Source organism: Fundulus heteroclitus, unplaced genomic scaffold, assembly GCF_011125445.2.
Source record: "Fundulus heteroclitus isolate FHET01 unplaced genomic scaffold, MU-UCD_Fhet_4.1 scaffold_139, whole genome shotgun sequence".
NCBI classification, from domain to species: domain Eukaryota; kingdom Metazoa; phylum Chordata; class Actinopteri; order Cyprinodontiformes; family Fundulidae; genus Fundulus; species Fundulus heteroclitus.
Window position 1 is genome coordinate 349,245 of NW_023396551.1, and position 23,279 is coordinate 372,523.

The window sequence follows — 23,279 nt, forward strand, 5'->3', positions numbered from 1 at the left end:
GATGGTGTGCTGTGGAGCTTGTAAAACATCCCCTGTAGAACCTTGCAAATAACCTTCAACCAGCTCTTTTACACTGTCAAAATTCACTCTCTCATAGCATTCACGAGTCAGAGTGATACCTTTAAACTTCATCACAACCCGTTTCTGGCTTCTGGTCCGGTAGGCGTAGCTTTTGGGACCTGCGGAAACATATTCGTCTATCGAATCACCTGAAAGTTCATCAGTCAAGTCACCAAGTAAGTGTCCGAGCTCGAGGGAGGTCTGACCCGGTTTAACCATGTAGATCAGACTGTCCGTGTCAATGTACAGAACTCGCTCTTTAAGTCTTTCGAGACAGGTGTACAATTTCAGACGCGCGTGGGCAGTTGTAAAGGCAGCGATGAAGATATTATTCACCTTGTTGGGTGGAGAGACGCATCGTTTGTTGTATTTCCACTGAACCATACACATTTCATCGTTCAGGAAGTGAAAGTAGCTTACTGTGTATTTACCTGAAAATAGAAAGTTAAAAAACTCTTCGGGCTCGCTCACAATGCTTGTCTGAGCCAAATTATTTCTCTGTGCAAATTTGCCCCAAAAACTGTTCAGACACAATTTTGCCACCTGCCTTTTAGCCGGATTCACCTCAATCTTCCGTACATCTAGCTGGATGCCTTGCTCACGTTTGTAGTCTGCCACATATTTCATACGACTTTCCTCGTCCGTAGCTTCAGCCGGGAAACCTGAAGCCTCCTGTTTACCCTTGAGAAATGTGTGGATATACGGTTTAAAGATTGAACTGCTCTGTTTTTCAAAATGCCAAACCTCAGTGATATTAGCAAGCCGATATCCCTGCTCAAGAGCCTTGTTGAATTCCACACTTACCCATACACCTGTTAACACTCTCTCTTCGTCAGAGTGAGTGCAAGGACCCGACTGGTAGTTCATCTTGGCGCAAGCCAGGCACAGTGTGAACACCAGTTTACCGGTAGATGTCTTGTATGGCAGAACGGGGGAAAACAGACCACGAGGCGGGTACACGGTCGCCCTGATGAAGCCAAAATAGTTATGAGGATCATCAAAATCTTTGCAAATGGTTTTGGGATGACCTAACGGATAGCTGCAGTTGGCATTCACAAATGGATACAAAGATGTGCAATCTACATAACGTACAGACTTATTCTCTCACCTGAGCCTAAGAGCACAAGTTCGACCCCCAAACAAACCATCTCGAGGGCGAAGAGGTACAGGTGCGCTGAAACAGTCCAGAAACCTTTTGAGACCAGAGTGTGACGCCTTCATCAAACTCCAAGTATGTTCCCACATCATCTTCACATGTACCCCATAAACCGATTCCAACACCCTGGCTCTCTCCATGGTAGCATAATGGTAAGTCTCAAAACAGACTCCTCTCAGCAGGCATTTCTGGTCAGCTGGAAAACAGGTGGGACAACCATAATAAAAACATCCATTGAACTCAAACGCAGTCCTTACTCCTCGAATCTCTGCAAATCCATCCACATAATAAGGCCCCACTTTCATTTCACCTCGATTAAGAGAATGTTGAATGAAAATGCCCCATTCAGCAGCTACCCACTCTAACCACTGAATGGACGCATCCGAAAAAGTCTTGCATTGCCAACGGTAATCCACGGGGGAAGGTATGGCTAAAGTGTTAGAGAGCAGGAAATTTGAAGTAAAAGCTTTAATACAGTCAGATGCTATCGTAATGGACTTTAATGGATCCACATTTGTCTCTTTAAAGAACTCTTCTCTGAATTTCACACAAGCCCTGAAAAGAATCTCCACGTCATTTTTGCACTAATAAAGAGCCTCTTTCTGAAAGTCAAAGGGGTGCTTACAGGCCTCGTTGTACCAGCTGGAAAAACGTTCCTGCCCGGCGGGGTTCATGTGTTCCACAGCGTAGAAACTAGGTGGAGGAAGCGGACCTACGTAGTTTAAAGTCTTCTCAGAGGAGAACAAGTGGGGAAAAAAACCTTTAGAGTGATCAGTGAAGCCTAATGCTTTTGGCATCTGGCTGAGTTTCATAGTAAGGAATGAGAGACTGTCTATGAATTTAAGACTGTAGTCCCGCTCGGTAAAACAGAGAACTTTACTTCCCTGCGTTATTAAATGTGGTTTTATACCCAACTGAACCATCACACTCAGAATCATGTAAGAGTCAAATCCTCGGCTGTTGTGAGCTAGAAAAGTATAACCTCTATAACAAGGTCTGCGAAAATGGAGCAGAAGCTCCTTCACACAGTTCAATCCATAAGAATACCAAGTTTCCCCCTTCAAAGTTTTAGCGCAAGCAAGATATGGAATGTGTGAACCAGACTTATCTGTAAAAGTTTCGAGATCGTAGAAAACCAATTTGTCATTGAGTTCAGCATCAGTCAGACTTGGCTGAATATAACACTGATGACCGTTTAGCGTTACATCAGCACCGGCAGGCACTTTCTCATGACAGATCGGACATTTTATGGAACACTCGTGAGGTTTGCTCTCTTTGCCGGCTGACAAATCATATAGCTTTTTACAAACAGGACAGAATTTAGTGGTGTCACAGCTACTCACATGCTTGTTGAGTTTGGGCTTCAATCTGGGCACCTTGTGGCTATTAAAACATTGCAGATTATGACATATGCACTTACAGTCTATGCATTACACAGAACTGTACGGCTGCATCGTACAGTTCGGATCAAGGCAAACCGCACAGCGACCTTCACAGTTATGTCTGTTGATGTTTTGGAAGCCGCTAAAGCAGTAGCTGCAGATGTAATTAGAGCCTGTGAATGCTGTGAGACTTTTAATTCCATAGTAATGATTTTTGAACAGAAACAAAAAATTGGATTTGAACGATCTGAAAAGTCAGTCTGGAAATTACGAAGCAGTGCATCCTTGCTGTCTTTATAGAAAACGACAATTTTCCTGTTGAGAATATTTTCAAATTTGTGCACATCACCGAAAGTTACTGGAGTCAGATCTGCCATATGCTGCCAAATTGTCCCTTGGTGGACGGCTTCACTGTCTGTAAAAGCCGGATTAAAGAGATGTGCTAGACTTGTTGCAAAACAAAGTTGATTAGAAGAATTTTCAACAATATATAGATGCCGCCGTTTTTTATGGATCAGTTCACAGTCTAACGTTTTAACAACCTTACGTTTTGCACCCCCGCTTGGCGTTCTTACAACCTGAAGGACAATTTCTATGTCTTCAGTTAATTCCTCGTTAGATTGTGTTAAGTCGTCTAAAAATTCCTGAAATGCAGGCAAACTTTAATCGCCTTCGTCATCGACTTGTACGATGGTATGATGAGCAAACCCCTGCCCGCTTAATTCAAGTTGAATAATGTCGTTACGGGAGGTAAGAGGTATAACAGATTCTGCCAAGTCAGCCAGAACATCATAAACCTGTGTGTAAAATTCTACGGGATTAGGAATCTCACCAGGCTGCATAGCGATGATGTTTAAAGAGCGTCTTATTTCTGTGACATTGTAGCAGTCGCGCTGGATGCTGGATGTAGAGGACTGCTGAGTGTGCTCAGAGCTGTTTACAGCTGACTGGCTGGTGCAGGGTTGATCCTGCAGGCCCTGCATGTTTGGCAGTTGATGCGTGCTGGAGGTGGGGTTTTGCAAAACTGTATTAGAAGAACCAGACGGATTATGATTTAAACTACCCCCATGCTGCTGCAGGTGGTGATGAGGAGACTGTTCGCCTGCAGGATTAGGGTTAAATGGCTGAGAGGTGGATGCGTTTTATTGATGGAGGGCTTCTTCTAGCAACGATAAACGTTCAAAATTCCAACCCTGGCCGGCGTGAACCTGTTGTCTATCCGGTGAACCATTACCTTCATGTAAATTAGCAGCCCCAGACGTATCCTGAACAGGTATATTTTGAAGCTTGTTAACCATTTGCGTGATTTGATTTAAAACATCTGTAACTTGCATCTCAAAGTGTAACGAATCATTTTCCGGGGAGGAGGGTTGAGAGAATGAAACGTTTAATTGTTGGAGGGCTTGTTCTAACTGAGAGGGTGAAGCATTAGGTAGATTCAGAACCCCAGACATATCATGAACAGGTATATTTTGTAATTCGTTTACAGCTTTCAACATTTCATTTAACGCATTTCTCATTTGCTGGCTACCCATGTTTACAGAGGTCACAATTTTACTTGATTACACTGAGTGGAGTCTTGATGACTGGAACAGCTGTTCGAGCTGGATCTGGCAGGATCTCACAAGTTCTCCAGCCTGCATGCAGTAGAGCTGTGCTCCGTCTCCTGACGACGGAATTTGCTCAATAATCGTTGAGGTTTCTGTGATACAAATAAAAAATAGAATATAATTAGATTTTTTTAACGTAATCAGGGTTGAATACATTTAATATATCACAAACTAATTCTATGAAAGCTTTGAAATGAAATAATACCCAGAATAATCGTTTTCACTGCACGAGCTTTGATGAATATTCAACCGATGTCTTGTTGCAGCTTCAGGACAGATGAACGGAGGCTGATCAAGCAAGGATGTCTCTGTTCACTTGCTGTACGATGCAATGCAGGCGGCCGGAACAGTTGATCCAGCTGGATCTGGCAGGATCTCACAAGTTCTCCAGCCTGCATGCAGTAGAGCTGTGCTCCGTCTCCTGACGGCGGAATTTGCTCAATAACCGTTGAGGTTTCTGTGATACAAATAAAAAATAGAATATCATTAAGATTTTTAACGTAATCAGGATTGAATACAATTAATATATCACAAACTAACTCTATGAAAGCTTTGAAATTAAATAATACCCAGAATAATTATTTTCAAAGCACAAGCTTTGGTGATTATCCGACGGATGTCTTGTTGCAGGTTCAGGACAGATGAACGGAGGCTGATCAAGCTAGGGGTGGCTCAAGTTACTGCAAACATGAGCATAAAGAATAAATTAATAAATAAATAAAATATAACTACAGAATAAAAAAAAAAACAATGACCAATTGAGGGCTTACAGCTGGGCTGAGGAGCTGCTGCTGCTGGTGGTGGTGTCTGCTCTGGTATGCTTGTCCTGGAAGCTGCTCGTGCAGGGGTGAGATCCTCTAATGGTTCACTGGCTGTGTCTGCATGGGCTGCTGTCACAAACAAACAAATAAATAAAATAAATAAAATATAACTACAAAATAAAAATAACAATGACCAATTGAGGGCTTAGCTTACAACAGGGCGGTGGTGTAGAAGCTGCTGGTGCACGCTGCACAACTATGTCAGCCCGGGAAGCTGCTCGTGGTGTCTGCTCTGGTATGCTTGCCCTGGAAGCTGCTCGCGGAGGGGTGAGATACTCTAATGGTTCACTGGCTGTGTCTGCATAGGCTGCTGTTATAAACAAACAAATAAATAAAATAAATAAAATATAACTACAGAATAAAAATAACAATGACCAATTGAGGGCTTAGCTTATAGCTGGACTGAGGAGCTTCTGCTGCTGGTGGTGGTGTCTGCTCTGGTATGTTTGCCCTGAAAGCTGCTCGTTGAGGGGTGAGATACTCTGCTTGGGCTGCAGCTGAAGAAATTTTATTTATAAAGTTAAATATAAATACTGGATAAAATAGTAACAAACTGCTATTCATTTACCTTCCGGCTGAGGGGTTGAGGTGTGGGAAGGAACGTCTAAAACTAACAGAGATTCAGCCGGTGTATTCTGGGTTACTGAAGGAATCATAAACATACAAAGAGATACTTTAAAAACATTCCATACACGAAAAAAAAAAAAAAAGTTAATTTACCGTCCGGCCGGTTAAATCCGGCTAGCTGAATTCCCGCTGTAAACGCTGCTTCAACGAGAATGTCTCGGTACTGTCGGGTAAATAAGCAATTACAGTAAACGAACCGGGATACTTCGGAAATGTACAATCAGGGTTAGATTCAGAGTTAAAATAGTTAACTTACGCGTCGCGTGTGAGTCCAGGACGGTTCGATCCGGTGAATTCACAACGTTTCGAACGGGAGACTCAGGCGGGCTGATCACAATGTATGTAGCTTCAAGTTCTCCGATCCTCTGACGAGCAGAGCCCGAGCCGTTCTGAAACCCTATTTCACGTCTCCTCTGGCGGCGCAGTCGATTTTGACATTGCGTTTGCTGTCTGTCCGGTTGAGGCTGAATGCCCGCTAATTCTCCGTGGTACACATTAGGATTGACCTGGTTCGAAGAGCTGGGATATTCGTCTATATAATCATGACCGTTAAAATCTGAAATACAGGAAATAAAATGAATTTTTTTTTACATATATAGTGTCAGGGTTAAAATAAAATCAACATAAACTTGAAAGATATCTCACCATAGTCGGTCTGAGTAAATTGTATTCCTTCCAACTCTCGAGGCGTAGGCCCTGAAAAATATTATTTTTAAATATATTGTACTAATGCAGATGGAACAGATATTGCTCTATGTAACGTTGGAAAGCTTGGTAAACTCCAGCGCTCCTGAACGTCTCACCGGTAAAAACCCCTGCGTCATTTCGCTAGCGTCACGGGAAACCGGGAAACAGTCTACAGAGAACTGAACTAGCAAGCTTGCATTCTAAGAGCTAAAAAGTAGCTATTGGTTGTAGATAAAAATAAAACATTTAAACGTTTACTCATGGGCGAAAATGCGGTTATACTCCTGAGATTCAGTCACTCCATCGCGATGTATCTCCGCTGTCGCTGCGTATGTTGAAGATCCGTGAGACATGTTGTAGCAATCAGCTATGCGTCGCGTTGAGACTAGATTGAGACTGATAGTTTTTAAAACGTTCTTTAAAGGTAAACCCGCCCGCCTCCTGAGGGGGTGTCGCGTCCAGAATTGTAGATCAACAGCACCTGTATGCTTTGTAGAAGAGGTGAAACGCAGCAGGGGCCAGGTGGAAGCCGTTTGATCCTTACCATGGCGGATGTTTCACCTTGCGTCTAAAAAGTCTGATCTTATTTTATTTCCTGGGAGCGTAGTATGCTGATATGCAGATTGATACGCAGCGCGGTGGGACGCAATCTATTCTCCCACCTCGTCCTATTGTAGGATCCGGTGCTGTATGCCTAAAAGGTGTCAGCAGAGTCGCGTCTCGGCGCCACGCTATTGTGTGACTCAATTTTATTGCTAGAACCGCTGTTTCTAGCAAACACCTGGCCCGGTTGTGGTGGGGTGGAAACCGTTTGATTCTAAGAACACGGTGAAGTGTCCTGCAGGGTTTTACAGATCTGATTGAATAAAGTTCAGACACATTCACGCCTCGAACAGGCGCAATGAGGCTTTAACAAACTGCCCCCATAGACAGAGAGAAAGAGAGAGAGAGAGAGACCTGCTCAAACTTACATAGAGGAGGGAGAAGCTATTGAAGAGAAACCCAATAATTTTATTTATTTAGTCTCATTTTTCTTTTCCGTTGTTCTGTATGAGCTACAGATTTATGTGTATAATCTGTTTATTGTCATCAACCACAGCCCTTCAGTGTCAAGAGCAAAGATTCCTATCCTGCAAATGCAGACTATAAGTCTGAAGGTTTATACAACTAAAGTTACACATTTGATAATAAGTCCGGAAATCATAAATCATATTTTTTGGAAGGAGGGGGGTGACAGGTGTCATAAATCAAAAGGTCATATACAGTTCATAAGGGCCATGAATTAACTTTTGACACAAGGTATATCCTATCGTTTTTTATTAATATATTGTAAGGATTCTGTGCTGCACAGTGGGTAGCACTGTTGCCTTGCAGCAAGAAGGTCCTGGGTTCGAGTACACCCCTGGGTCTTTCTGCATGGAGTTTGCATGTTCTCCCTGTGCATGTGTGGGTTCTCTCCGGGTACTCCGGCTTCCTCCCACAGTCCAAAAAAAAACATGACTGTTAGGTCCAAATTGTCCTTAGGTGTGAATGGATGTTTGTCCTGTTTGTCTCTCTGTGTGGCCCTGCGACAGACTGGCGACCTGTCCAGGGTGTACCCCGCCTCTCGCCCAGTGAACGCTGGAGATAGGCACCAGCAACCCCCGCGACCCCATGAGGGATTAAGCGGTTTGGAAAATGGATGGATGGATGGATGGGTAACGATTCTGTGTTTTAGTTCTCTTGGGGTCCTTTTTGGCTATGTTTGTAAACTGAGACTGGGATTACCTGTCTGATGCTACTGGTCATGTGATAGCCCACGTCTACTGCATTGATGGGGAATACCACTCATTCAGTTCACACGTGACGTCACGAGATACATCCACGCTACATCCGGGTCACGCACGTAGGCAAAAACAGTACTGTTCCGGTCTACTGTCATGACAAAACGGGTGAATTAGAGCATGCTTTTAGTTGGTTTATTTTTGGAATCTAAACAATGCCTACGAGTTGTTGTGCCCCCAGTTGCACACAGAGGCATCCCAAGTCGTCGGATGTACGTTTCTTTTGTTTACCAAAGGACGAAGAAAGACGAAAGAAATGGATAATTTCAATGAATGGGACGCAGGCAGACAATCCCAATCGACTTTGGGAGCCATCATACCACGACAGAATTTGCAGTCTACACTTCATCTCCGGTAAATACAACTTAATTTTGCACTGGTCATTGTTCTACATAAATAATTATATAAATAAAAAAATTAGGATATATACTTAAGTCAAGACGTAAACGTTTGTTTCGTAATAATATACATATGTGTACAATGTATGCAAACCCTCTTGCATGAGTCTGTGAAAAGGATTAATAAGACAAAAAAAACAAAATAATCCTTAGTGAACAATGTTTTTTTTAACCTACCGGTGGCAGGTCTTCCTCTCCGCTGAGGCGCTGTCTGTGTCCGACTCCGCTTTCGTATGTTACACAAACATGTCTGAACATCCATCCATCCATCCATTTTCTTACCCGCTTAATCCCTCAGGGGTCGCGGGGGTTGCTGGTGCCTATGTCCCGATATAAAATAATTGTAGCCGTCCACTGGTTTCATGGCTTTCATGCTTGTTACAAAGAACATAAGATAGTTGTTGTTGTTGTTGATTTTTATTGCCGAGTGCTTTTACACGGACATGCCGGTTAAACTGTAAGTAAAGTAAAAAACACAAAACAAAACCTCAATACTTAGTTTTGCAATATTCAATAAACACAAACTTAAACATAGATTTAGGAGCTAGGCTTGACCTAACTGACCAGTTATAAGGCAGAGTTCACACTTAGAAAACTTCGTGACATAATAAACAGCAGCATTCATACATCACTGTGCAGCAAAATACAGTTAGCATTTGGCTAATTAGCTCTAGCAAATTCAACAATCACATGCTTAGAACAGATGATAAACTCATCACGTCACAGCTTACAGCATTAATATAACTCACCACATTGGGCAACACTCATGAATTCCAGTAGGATATGATCCTATGGCCGATTTTGTTTGTTAATTTCAACTAACTGCAACCTAAATGCACTACTGGTTAACCGTTTTATCTCTTCTTCTTCCCCTCCATTCGCTTACCAGTGCAAAGCAACTACAGCGCCCCCTAGAGGAATGGAGGAGTGAATCCAACATCCCGGCCCCGATGAACTCTACAGACGTTCATCCCAGGAAAATTGGTGAACGACAAGCTAGACTTAAGTAACAACTTCAAATAACCATCTAATTCTAACTTTGCCACAAGAACCCTTTCCAAAAAAATATATCTGTTACCATTTTTTTTGTTACAATAGAACTTAAATAGTGACTACCAGTCTACAGTAATCGTGAACATAAGATTGTGAGAAAGTCATCATTAACATATATAAAACCACACAAGCTGAAGGTGAGTAAATCTACTCATCTATATTTCCTTCTAGCAAACACAGCTTGTGTATTGGACGGGTGTAAATGCCTCTATGAGTCTTTACTTGCACTGATCGCACCAGACCATCAGCTCCGGTGTTGACATCAGTGACTAAACCAAGAGGCCACTGACTACGAGGCATGCATTCATGCAGGATCAGCACAAGATCTCCAACCTGATAGTTTCTGGAACGGTGATTCCACTTCTGCCTTTGCTGCAGGCTGGGTAGGTACTCCTTCATCCAACGAACCCAGAAAATGTCTGCTAAATACTGAACTTGGCGCCAACGTCGACGATACAGATCTTGTTTCACAAAGTGTCCAGGAAGCAAAGCACACTCTGATTTTACCAGAAGCAAGTCATTGGGAGTCAAAGGTTGACCATTCCTTGGGTCGTCTGACAACTTCGTTAGTGGTCTCCCGTTGATAATGTTTTCAATGATACAGAAAAGTGTCATTAATCCTTCATCATCCAAAGTCTGTTGTCCTGCAACGCTGATGAGAATTGAGCGCACAGAACGAATCTGTCTCTCCCATACGCCCCCCATATGTGAGGCGGCAGGAGGATTAAACTTCCATTGCGTTTCTCGCTGGAGCAAGTGATCCTCGATCCTTTGCTGGTTCCATCCATCCAGAGCCTTCCGCAGTTCGTGATGGGCACCAACAAAGTTCGTCCCATTGTCCGAGCGTATCAGTTGAGGCGTCCCACGACGAGCCATGAATCGTTGAAGAGCATTTATGAATGATTCTGTGTCCAAGCTGTGCGCCACCTCCAAGTGGATGGCCCTGGTGGTTAGGCAAGTGAATAGACAGCCATATCTCTTCACCTCACTCCGTCCTCTTTTAATGGTAATGGGCCCAAAGTAATCAACTCCGACGTGAGTGAAAGGCGGCTTACATGGAGTCACACGATCAGTGGGCAAATCGGCCATGTACTGAGTACTGATCGGAGCCTTTCGTCTTTTGCAAGGTACACACTGTGCTAGGACTTGCTTCACAGTCATGCGGCCTCTGACAATCCAAAAGAATTGTCTAATCTCAGCAAGTACTCTTTCAACTCCAGAATGACCTGCGAGTTTGTGAAAGTGCCATATGATAAGTTTGCTAATATGGTGATTTCTAGGCAAAATTGCAGGGTGTTTCGCTGCTTCGGCTATTGGAGCATTGCTGAGTCTTCCTCCAACGCGGAGTAATCCATCACTGAGTCGTACTGGAGTTAACTTCTTGATGCTTTCTTCTTTCATTGGACAGGTAGACTGGCTGCGTTGAACGTAGTCAATGATGGCAATCTCTGCCAGTTTCATTTCGTTTGGTGTTATTGGATCACATAGTCTGAGTTCAGACTTCTTCAGAAGGATGTTCTTAGCTCGTAAGATCAATACGATAGCTCGTTTGAGTTTGTACCAAGAGGAATACTTCAGAATGAAACAGTCAATCTGTGACTGAATGGTAAGCTTAGAAGACATTGCATATGTCTGACTTGACTTCTTTACTTCTGCTTCTCGAGGTAAGCTTCCTAGTTCAGGCTGGCAAGGCCATAACTCTTCTTTCTGCCACAGGAAGGCAGGGCCTTTGAGCCAGCGCTCACTGCTTGTGAGTTCTTTGGCAGACAGTCCCCTGGAAACATCATCTGCAGGGTTTAGTTCTGAGAAAACATGTTTCCATTGTGAGGCTTGTGAGACTTCATGGATCTGTGAAACTCTATTTGCAACAAAAGTTTGGAAACGTTTCTCTTCGTTTCTGATGTAATGCAAGACAATAGTGCTGTCTGTCCAGAAGACAGAATCCAGGAGGGGTAGCTCGAAGCTTTGATGGATCTTCTAATCAAGCTGTACTGCTACTACAGTGGCTGCCAGTTCTAGTCTTGGAATAGTGCTTGGTTTGACAGGAGCCAGCCTATTCCTAGAGAGAACAATATTACAGTAGATGTTATTGTTTTTTACTACTCTAAGATAGCTAACAGCACCATACCCCAATTCAGAAGCATCGCAGAAGTGATGAAGTTGCATGGTGACTGAAGCTGCAGTAAAATCTGTGGGTCTGAGACATCGGGGCACCTGCAGTCTGCAGAGTTTTGGTAGGTCATCTAACCACCGGCCCCATTGCTCAGCAATGTCACTTGGGATAATTTCATCCCAACCTTGCTTCAAGCGACATAGCGCCTGAAACAGTGCCTTTCCCCGTAAAATGAACAGGCCAACTAGTTCCAGGGGGTCATAAACTGAACTTATTGTTCTTAGCATGCCTCTTTTCGTGCTGGGTTTGTTCTTAACCTTGATGATGAAGGTGATACAGTCATCTGTTATGTCCCAAAACACCCCCAGAGCTCTTTCCAAAGATGGATCTCCATCCAGGTCCAACAATGGTACAAGATTTGCATGTTTCTCCTCTGGGATAGACTGTAGGACCTCAGTTGAATTGCTTGTCCATTTTGTCAAGTGAAACCCTCCTTGCTTGAGTAGGTCGATCAGCTGTGCCACTAGACGGATGGCCTGTTGGGGTGAGTCTGAGGATTTCAGGCAATCATCCACGTAGAAGTTTCTTTCTACAGTGGAGATGGTATCTGCATCATATAGATGTGCATGATCTGATGCACACCTCTTCAATGCAAAACTTGCTGCGCTTGGAGACCACACTCTGCCAAAGAGGTGAGATGTCATCCGGTAAGTAACTACTTCATTATTAGGATCGTGGTCCTTCCACCACAGGAACCGTAGCACATTCCTGTGTTCTGGAGTTACATGTATCTGATTGAACATGCCTTCAATGTCCGCCATTATAGCAACAGGACCTTGTCGGAAGCAGATCAGCACATCTATTAATTTGTCTGTTAGATCTGGGCCTTGGTGGATGACATCATTTAGAGATATTCCATCGTACTTTGCTGCGCAGTCAAAGACGACTTGGACCTTTCCAGGCTTGCGAGGATGAGTTACTGGATAATGTGGGAGATACCAAACATTGCCATTATTGTGGTCGAGCGGTAAGGCTGGAACTTCTTCTGCATATCCTTTATCAATGCTTGACTTCATTGCCTTAACATACTTGTCTTTCAGATCTGGGTCCTTTGCTAACCTGCGTTCCAGCAGTTGTAGTCTCCGTATTGCTAGGTTGATATTGTTAGGCAGTGTCACTGCTTTGCTCTTAAAAGGTATGTCTAAGGTATAGTGTGAGCCTTCTTTGGTAATTGAGTTTTCCCACAGTTTAATCACTTTGTGGTCGTTGATTGACAGATTGTTCTCTTGAGCGGGGTCGTCAAGTTTCCAAAATTTTTCCACCTGTGTATGTAGACTTTGATCTGACTTGAGGAAGTAGGCCTTAGCTGTCTTAACTTCTTTGTAATCAATGGGTCCATTTATGGCCCAGCCGAGCACCGTTCTGGTAGTGTAAGGGTCATTATCACCTCCTACGCGGTACTCTTCAGCTCTGAGAAGACGGGGAGCATCTTGTCCGATGACAAGGTGCACATCATTGGACTTGATACTGGGAATTGGGATGTCTGCTAGATGATCCCATCTGGCTGCCTCGTCAGGTGTCGCAAGACAACTAAGTCCTATGTTTAATTTTTTAAGTGTTCTCACACCATTAAGTGTGTAGATCCCACCATCGTGCAGAGAGTCAATCTCGAGATCCACACTTTGAGTAAATAAGCCTTCTTGGCTTCCTCCTAATGTATCAAGGTCTAACCTTGCAGGCTTGCCTTTGACCTTTAGCTTCTTGGTCAGTTCTTCTGACACTAAACTGGTGTTAGCTCCAGGATCAAGTAATGCGTACAGAACTGATATTTGTAGCTTTGCGGAACAATAGGTAAACAAACTTTACCGTTTGCAGCTCCTGCAAATCCACATGTGACATTAGGTGATCTGACAGGTTGTATCTGTTGGGTAGTTTTACTGTCATCACTGCTGTCCTGGCCTGCAGTTGGATTCTGTCTGTTAGCGTGGTTAGGATGCAGCCATTTGTTATGTTTCTGTCCACAGCCAGGCACGTTGCACACTCAGTTGCGCGTGCAAATCTCAGTGCCCAATCATGAAACAGTTTTGGCACAGATTTTTTCCTTGAACAAACATAAGGCGCTCCGGCACTGTTAGTGATCGGAAGCTTGGGCACTGGTTTAAGAAATGATGCTCTGAGCATTTAAGACATTTTAAATAACCTGGCTGCTTAGTACGTGTGGACTTATTCTCATGGACTGCAGCAACTTTGACAGTGGTGGGGTAGTTTTGACGATGTTTCTTTGAGGCTTTGGTAGGTGATGTAAAATTGTTTGGCTTCTCATTTTTCTTGCAGTTAATTAACCCACCAAAGACTGGATCAGATCTCTTTTCAGCCTCTGTCTCAACAAAGCTGACGACGTCGTTGAATTTCGGTAGACGTCCTTCTTTCGCAATGTCGTAGTTTTTATTTAGCCACTTGGCCCTGAGATCTGATGGTAGCTTGCTAATTATCTCAAATAATGTGCGGCGACCACTGAGCTCTTCCTCACATTTCATGGCAGCAAGCGTGTCCGTACAACCTCTCAGCTGGTCTGCAAAGTCTCTGAGTTGCATATTGTCTCTTATCTCTTTAAAGTTTAAAACCTTTTCAACCCAAGCTTGGGAGATGGAATGAGGATTTCCAAATCTTGATTTTAGACGGTCGAGTGCTTCATTGAAACCCACACTGGGATTGGGATTGTATAGACAGTGACTAATAGCATCTCGAGCCCGTCCTTCTGTGTACTGGTGCAGACGAGTTAACTTTTCTTCAGCAGAAACTGATTCTTTGTCCACTATTGCAGTGAAAAGCCTCATGAATTTCCAATACTGGAGGGGGTCACCATCGAACCTTATTAGATCGGTTGGCGGGAGCCTGAGACTGTCTACTTGGGCTTGGTACTGCTGCCTTGAGAACTCTAGCAGTTGTGAGATCGAATCATCTGCCATCTGGGATGGCGAGGGTTGTGGTGCAGTAGGAATTTTGCCAGTTTGCCAGTAGAGTGGAAATCTGCGGTTAGGGTTTGCATCTTTTGCTGATTATGTAGCATCTGTGCATCCAGCTCAGCCTTGTGATGTATTCGCTGAAGCTCCAGCTCAAATTCCTCTTTGTTAAGTCTAAGCAATAGCTCAAAGTTTTCCTTCTTTTTCTTTCTTAAAGCTTGAATTTTTTTAAGTTCTGCTGATGGGGAATCTTCATCACTTATATCAGCTGGAGGTTCACTGAACAATTTAACTTGCGTAGTGACATCCGACTCATCATCAACATATGGATTAACACTAGCTCCATGCGCTTCCCCATCTTGCAGCCAGGCTAGAGCTTCATGACGCACATCGTGAACATTCATTAAGATAAGCTTCTCATAAGCATCTGACTCTTCTCTGTCGATATCATCGGTGAGCCGAGAATGATAACATTTATGTGCCTCCTGCAGCTGTGCAAGGGCTAGGTCGAGGCTCTGTAGCACTGACTTTAATTCTTCTGGCTTATTTTCTCTGATTTTCTCGTTTGCCGATGTTATCGTCTTAGTTACAGCTGCTTTAGCTTGTCCTCTCCTTCTCTTTAACGTAGCGAGGTCTATTTCTCCCGCAGAATCTTTGGTTTCAGACATGATTGCCTTGTGTTTAACTTTATGTTACAAAGAACATAAGATAGTTGTTGTTGTTGTTGATTTTTATTGCCGAGTGCTTTTACACGGACATGCCGGTTAAACTGTAAGTAAAGTAAAAAACACAAAACAAAACCTCAATACTTAGTTTTGCAATATTCAATAAACACAATCTTAAACATAGATTTAGGAGCTAGGCTTGACCTAACTGACCAGTTATAAGGCAGAGTTCACACTTAGAAAACTTTGTGACATAATAAACAGCAGCATTCATACATCACTGTGCAGCAAAATACAGTTAGCATTTGGCTAATTAGCTCTAGCAAATTCAACAATCACACGCTTAGAACAGATGATAAACTCATCACGTCACAGCTTACAGCATTAATATAACTCACCACATTGGGCAACACTCATGAATTCCAGTAGGATATGATCCTATGGCCGATTTTGTTTGTTAATTTCAACTAACTGCAACCTAAATGCACTACTGGTTCACTGTTTTATCTCTTCTTCTTCCCCTCCATTCGCTTACCAGTGCAAAGCAACTACAGCGCCCCCTAGAGGAATGGAGGAGTGAATCCAACAATGCTCTCTCGTCTGTACTGGCCTGCCGTGTTGATAAGGTACCTGTATATGTCGCTGTATGGAACACCTGGCCAGCATTTCACAGACTCACTCCATCCCTTCATGCTTTTGCTGTGTGGATCTGGAAATCTGATACCATCAACCATCAACTTACTCTTAAAACCATCTTGTGATACGTTATTTAAAGAAGAAAAATACGTTGAGAACTCGTCGTTTTATGAAGGTAGTTTTGTGTCTTTATTATTCAATAAAAAAAAAGGTTGCTTCAATCAAAAAATATATTTTCAATTAAAAAAAATTCACTTCAATGAAAAAAAAAACTTTTCAATCAAAGAAAAAAAGTATTTGAATCCAAAAATATATTTGAGACTCAAAAAAAATACATTTGAACACTGATTTTCTTTGATTGAAAATGTTTTCTTTGATAGAAGTCCATTTTTTTTTGTTTTGTTTGAAGCAACGTTTTTATTGAAGTAGCATTGTTTTTTGATTGGACCATATAATGGGTAGGACATTTGTGTCTTTATCATTCAATCAAAAAATAAGTTGCTTCAAAAAAACAAACAAGAGAATCAATAAAAAAAGTCACTTCAATGAAAAGATAAACGTTTTCAATCATAGAAAATAGTTCTTGAATGCAAATAAAATATTTGAGACTCCAAAAATTGCATTTGAACACTTTTTTTATTGAAAATGTTTTCTTTGATTAAAGTAATCTTTTTTTGCGTTTGGGGTATACATCGGTAGGACATTTGTGTCTTAATCATTCAATTCCAAAAAAGTTGTTTCAATAAAAAAAATATTTTCAATTAAAAAAAAATTTAATTGCAAAAAAAAAAATACCCGTCAATAAAAAAGTATTGAAGAGAATGTGTTTTTACATTGTTTTTTTTTTTTTTTATTTGAAGTGAAAAAAAATTTTAAGTTCAAATTGTTTTGATTAAATAACTTTTTTTTTTTGAAGAGAAAAAAGTTTTAAAGTTTAGAATTTTTTGTTTGAATCACTTTTTTTCTGAAGAGAAAAAAGTTTTGAAGTTCAAATTTTTTCGATTGAATCCTTTTGGAACAAAAGCGAGTGCTTCTCTATTGGTCAGACATGTTTGATTGACAAGTGTCTACACCAGACCTCTCAACTTTTATCAAGAGTTAAGAGTGAGATTATGCTAATTCTGGGGGCGGGGCTTGTTTGGGGCGGGGCTAACTGGACCCTGGAAGAGCCGGTGGAGTCTCAACTACATCTCATTGTTATCCCACCAGATATTGAAGTAGACATGTATTACTTTTGTTAAAAAGAAAAAGAGACGTATTAATACTTTATTGTTCAGTTAATGGATTAAAACATAAAAAACACACAATTGTTCAAATAATACTGATTAAAATTAAGTAGTTTTAAGTTATTCACCGAATTATTACACTGTTACACATTATCCCACTGTGTCTTTATGCACGATCCAGCTGCTGATGTCTCCCTCTTTTCAGCTCAATGCACTTCTAGACTGTTACAGTTTATAACCAGCCCATTGCCAAAAAATGCATCCCCTGCTGTTTCATAGAAATATACACTTATAGTTGATGTAACATTTTCTACGTGTTTACACATGTGTTCTGAACTACTAGTGTGAATTTCAGGTGTGTGGGACAATTTTTAGATTAAAAACATAGGGGGATGCGTTTTTTGGCAGCCCCATTGCCAAAAACGCATCCCCTGCTATCTCAGAGGAGTTGACACTTGTATGACTGTATTCCTGTATATCCATCTGTAATTAAAGGACAAGGGTCAGCAAATGCAAATTCTGCCCTGTAAAACAATGACAGCGCAATTGTCGCTCTATGATCTGAAGCCCCATTTGAAACTTTTAAACAGGCTTTGAAAAACTTTGATAATTTGCTGCTGTAATATTACAGATTTTTCAGAATAAAAAGCTAGCAGATGTGCAGAATCACACTAGAAGTACATTTAAACATTTTTATATAATTAATATAAGAACAAGTCGCTCCGTTGGTCGTATTTTAATTTGTTTTCCGTCGATATTCATTTGTACAGAGCGAGGCGCGCTCCCGCGACAAGGGATGCATATATCGGCAGGCATGCATTTTGAGCATAACACCGGCTTACTTTCACCACTGGTTAAGACTAAAATTATTCATAACTCTGATTACTCTTCCTGCTGCTCTGTTAACACGAACTGCAGCAGGAATTACTGATGGCCACAAGTTGTGAAAGAAGCCGAAACAGCTCAGCAGAAGGCGGAGTTTTGTGGTCCGCAGCCCAGATGGGCTTTGTGATTTTTATGTGTGAGAAATTCCATGTTTGCGTGTGAAATGCCATGTGTTGCGTGTGAGCGTGTGAAGTTAGTGAAATGCGTGTGTCACACGGTCAATGCGTGAGAGTTGAGAGCTATGGTCTACACCAACAACGTCTTTCTGACAAAGAAGTCATGTTCGCCACTCGCCAGAAAGCTTTTTACCAGCAAGCCAGGGAGCAGCGGTGAAGTTGTCGGTAAGTAGATAAAACAGGTTGAAAATAATTGGTGTCATGTTATTAGCCTATTCTGTTGATATTTACAATAAATTGTACGCTTACTAACTTAGTTCACATTGAGGAATGTTTGTAATGGTGTGAGGTTAGATGTCTAACTATTTTCAGACAGGCAAGCAAAGTGGGCGAACCTAGTTGATAACGTTCGCCGATGGCCCCCACACAGCAGCTTGCTATGTGCACTGAGCTATAAAATACACTGGAGTGCTGATTTAGCTGAAAAACTGAAGTCACTGGCCGCCATCTTGCTACTCCCTACTCTCACAGAATCCCACAGGATTTGGTTGCAACAACAAGCAGTTTTCTGGCTGTGTGAAAACGTTATATAGGTAATTCTACAGTCAGTAGATGTACTAACACTATCAACTACTAGTAAAATTAGGTGCTAAAATATTTTACATGTTATTCATATTATATATATATATATATATATATATATATATATATGTGTGTGTGTATATATAAGTATGTGTATATGTATATATGTATATATATGTATACATCTATGTAAATATGTTTTTGTGTATTGTTATTTATATATTTACAAATGTTATATATATTTAAATAAATAAAATGCAAAATATTTCAGTACATGACTTTCTCAGTACTTGATAGTTTTAGAACATAACATAAACGTATATGACATTTGACATTTTAAAAGCTTTAAGCCCCCCCCTGAACATGAAAAAATCATCGTTATTCGATGCTGTAGCGCACATATTCCCTAGTTACTGGGGGAAAATAGGGAGTACCAATATGGCGGCTGGTGGCTTCAAAGCGACTCGTTGTAACAGCCGGCGATTAGCACTCCAGTGCTATATATATATATAGCTCAGTGGCTATGTGCTAGTCCTACTGTGTTATGTTACACTGAGTAAAGTGGCCACAGCGCTGTCTGTTTAGTAGATGCTTTTATCTTGAGAGCGGGATATAGGATGCTTAAGCTGCTGTTAGTCGAGCTGCATACGTCTCTCCCCCATACAGTTACCGCTGGGTCCCGTGTGGTCCAAGTGCCATGTACTGCGCGGGTATGGCAGGCCATTTTAACATTTATTAGCTTGACTGAGTATGTATTTCAGACATCTCAAATACATTCCTTCCTAGTCAAAATTTACATTTCAGACATCTACAATAACATTTGTCCTATCTAAAATTAACAGTTCAGATATCTTTAATATCATTCATACTAGTACAAATTACGTCACTTTCCCCACTCATGTGTATAGGGCTTTATTTTCCAGACATCTACAATAACATTCTTCCAATCTAAAATAAACATTTCGGATGTCTAAAACTGAATTCCGACTAGGAAGAAATCTAATTTCAGATCTCCATAATCCAGTCAGTACTAGTCATAGTACTGACTGGAGTATTCCTCCAGCCAGCCATCATATAAATGTCACATATTAGTGCTAGGGTATTTTGTATGTCAGGTTTTTTTTTAAAGATGCCTTTACTCATTCTAGTGAATTCAGTCTATTTTAAGCAGAGGAATTTTTAGTCTTGGGTAGTCATTTAACTAACCATCCTTTTGTGTTTCTTTTGCAGCATTGGAAGCAAAGTTGTACTACTTTGTAGCAAAAATTATTACAGTCTGTGTGGTCCATGGAGGAGTTACCCACCATTTTTTCTCAGAAAGGCTGTTTCAGCAATTTGCGGGCTCCCAACAGCCCCTTTCAGAGCAGAAGTCCTGCATGATCACAAACTCCGGGAGCAGCTAATCAAGGTATGAGTATAAGCTGTCATTTTGCAAACCATTTCAAAGTTTGTAATCACCTTCAATACTTTTTAAAATGCTTAGTCCTGGATAGGTTGGGCCTACCACAGATGAGGCTCAACAGCCTCTGTGTGAAGTTTGCATGTTCTCCCTGTGTATGTGTGGACTCTCTTCAGGTACTCCGGTTTCCTTCCATTGTCCAAAGACATGCACTTAGCATGAGTTTATTGGTGGGACTCATGTGTCCATCCATCCATTTTCTGACACGCTTAATCCCTCATGGGGTCGCGGGGGTTGCTGGTGCCTATCTCCAGCGTTCAATGGGGGAGAGGCGGGGTGGACTCATGTGTATTCATCTTTATTCAGACAGAAGCAGCAGACAGCCTTAGCATCAAGGGTTTCCTTAGGCATGTCCCAAACTGGAGAAAAAAGGACTCCCTAGTTCACTCCGCTGTCAAGTTTAATGTCAATGAACTTATGAGAGTTGCCCACGACCAGTAAAATATTCCCACCCTCTTATCTTAACAAATGTGTTGATGTTGTGATAAGAAAAAATGGGTTCCTCCATTTTTCTGTAAGCATACTTGTTTTATGGTGCTTTTATCACTAAGATTGATGGACAGGGATATTAATCTATACTTCTAAAAACCACCAACCAGGCCAGAAATCTGGATTTAGCGACGGATTCAGACCTAAATTTTAAAAAACAAGTTAAGGCAATTACAAAATCAGCCTTAAGAATATCAGATGAAATGTGTGATCACTTAGCAGGACCTGGAGAAACTAGTCCTCCATTTATCTGTAGTCAGTCTAATTATTGTAACAGCATGTTTACAGATCTACAATTTAAATATAATAGACAACTGCAGCTTATTTAGCCCTAGCTAAAAACAAACCCTTGGACCACATAAGTCTGGTTCTGAGGTCTTTCCATTGGCTCCCTCTCTGTCAGAAGACAGACTTGTGAGTTATGCTGCTGGTCTATAAAGCTCTGAATGTTTTAGGACCAGGATCCATCAGTGGCCTTCTGATCCAATAAAAATCCACAAGACCTCATCTGGATGCAATCTGGACCAGTTCCCATAGTCAGAAGCAGACCTAAAGAAGCTACATTTAGCTTCTATGCTCCACATGTCTGGAACAAACTCCCAGACTCAGCTAAAACATTTTTATGTAAATCCAGATTAAAGACCCCCTGTTCTAAGGTCTATAGTTAATATTAGCCTGGCGACCCACCGTGCTTATGATACGCTGAGAAATGCAGAGTGGTCAACACGCCGCTGTGCAGGCAGCCTTTGAAAGCACCCATGATTGTTTTGGTCTACAGACAGTGCTCAAGCACAACCTTGTGTCAAAATATCGCTTATTGCTCCTTTAATAAATTGTTTGTTAATCATGTTTGTTTTTTTATATGTACTTTTTTAATGTCCTCTGTACCTTGCTTTAAGGTTTTTGTAGAAATTGTCTTGTACATTAGATGTGCTCTAGAAATAAACTTGCCTTGCCTCTTAGGTTTGCAGAGGGCTTCAAGATTCTGGGGCTACTGAAAGAGCTCCAGAAAAACCCAGCCGTTGTTCCTGACATGTCCGTGTGTGAGGAGAGAGCCCTCACTGCCAGGGACACTTTTGGAGAGACTGGCTGATTGACATTGAAGGTCTGTTTTTGCATTTTAGTCAATTTCCATAAATTTAAAATTACTTTGTAATTTTGTTTCTACCCCCATGGGATTAAGCGTGTCAGGGGTATTTTTTCCATGTCTAACAGTCGTATTCTTTTATTGTTCTATCTTGTAGAAGAGGACCCACCCTCTCTCTCGATGTTTATCTCTGGAGCCTCTGCCATTCCTCCACTTGGCTTTTCCTGCCAGCCTAAAATGCAGTTTCTGCATGACACCAAGAAAATTTATCCAGAAGCCAATACTTGTCTTGTTGTCCAGTTGTTGTCACTGCACTCCTCCTATGAGGCTTTTAGAATATACATGATGGAGGGAATTTTGCAAGTTTCTTAAATGATTACGAATGTGACAATGAAAGGTTACACTGAAAGGTGATGACGGGTTTGCATGTTTGTTCAGCTGTTGTTAATGTTTTACTTAATTTTAAGGTAAAACATGGTTTTACAAGTCTGAAAAGTGCACCAGTGTTTAAAAAAAACTGATCATCTGGCTTTTACTGAAAGCCTTTTTGCTGGTTCTGAGGATAAAATATCAGAAGACTGTGCCAGATGATTTCAGGTTCTGCCATTAAACTTCTGAAATGGTTTTAGATTTTAACAACTTTCAGGAAGTTGACAAATTGTTATCCAAGACTATCATATGTCCTCTTCTAGGTTTGTCCTTATGGCAATAAAGAAAATACACAAAATTAAAGTTTGATACATAAAAAAATATTTAACTGAACTTATCATCATGGCCACTAATAACAAAGAAAAAAATAAACAGATATTTTTGCCAATAGGAGGGAGAAGTTTAACACAAGGAGAGGGCCAAAATAAAAATGTGCTTTTTAAAAGAAAGGGAATGAATAGATTTCGTCCCACTTCATGATTGTGTCCCACTTGTTGATTCTTAATGAAAACATGCAGTTTTATATCTTTGTTTGAAACCTGAAATTTGGCCAAAGGTTGAAAAGTTCAAGGGGGCTAAATACTTTCAGAAGGTTCTGTATGTGAGATCATGTTGGTCCAGACAACTCCTGTATGACAGCAGCTCCAGATGGAAAGGAAGAGGTTGAAACAATCTGTTTGTTAACACTGAACCTATAAATGAGAAGGCATTCCCATATAACTCACAGTATAAGATATGTAAACTATATAGAATTTCCCATTAGAGTCAATAAAGAAGCTGTTTTATATTACCTAATCTGTCTGATGTGTTTGTGCATAATGTGTACAGTCGTTTGGAGCTCTTATGGAAGAGATGTTGCCTTTGTCGTCTCTACTTAGTTGGGCATCTAAATTTGTTAAACAGAATCTTTCGCTTAGAGCACAATTAAAACGTGGTAGGCTGTGGTAGAAACACAAACATCTGAAGGTTAGGTTAGGGATACAGTCATGGTTTTCATGCTTCTTCCTTTTCC

The 23,279-nt window shown here is 41.3% G+C and overlaps 4 long non-coding RNA genes across 4 annotated transcripts; 1 reads left to right on the plus strand and 3 right to left on the minus strand.

Annotated features, from left to right (window-relative positions):
- Positions 1 to 4,694: 4,694 nt before the first annotated feature.
- Positions 4,695 to 5,431, minus strand: LOC118558648. Its single transcript, XR_004928412.1, has 3 exons — positions 5,184 to 5,431; positions 4,979 to 5,098; positions 4,695 to 4,888 (listed from the first exon to the last, which is right to left on the minus strand). It is a non-coding gene; the product is annotated as an uncharacterized LOC118558648 (long non-coding RNA).
- Positions 5,432 to 5,471: 40 nt separating this feature from the next.
- Positions 5,472 to 6,066, minus strand: LOC118558646. Its single transcript, XR_004928410.1, has 3 exons — positions 5,913 to 6,066; positions 5,750 to 5,819; positions 5,472 to 5,672 (listed from the first exon to the last, which is right to left on the minus strand). It is a non-coding gene; the product is annotated as an uncharacterized LOC118558646 (long non-coding RNA).
- A 48-nt stretch (positions 6,067 to 6,114) lies between these two features.
- On the minus strand, positions 6,115 to 8,815 carry LOC118558647. The gene is made up of 3 exons (XR_004928411.1): positions 8,742 to 8,815; positions 6,302 to 6,352; positions 6,115 to 6,212 (listed from the first exon to the last, which is right to left on the minus strand). It is a non-coding gene; the product is annotated as an uncharacterized LOC118558647 (long non-coding RNA).
- An 11,178-nt stretch (positions 8,816 to 19,993) lies between these two features.
- LOC118558643 lies at positions 19,994 to 23,057 on the plus strand. The gene is made up of 3 exons (XR_004928407.1): positions 19,994 to 20,211; positions 21,715 to 21,856; positions 21,996 to 23,057. It is a non-coding gene; the product is annotated as an uncharacterized LOC118558643 (long non-coding RNA).
- Positions 23,058 to 23,279: the final 222 nt, after the last annotated feature.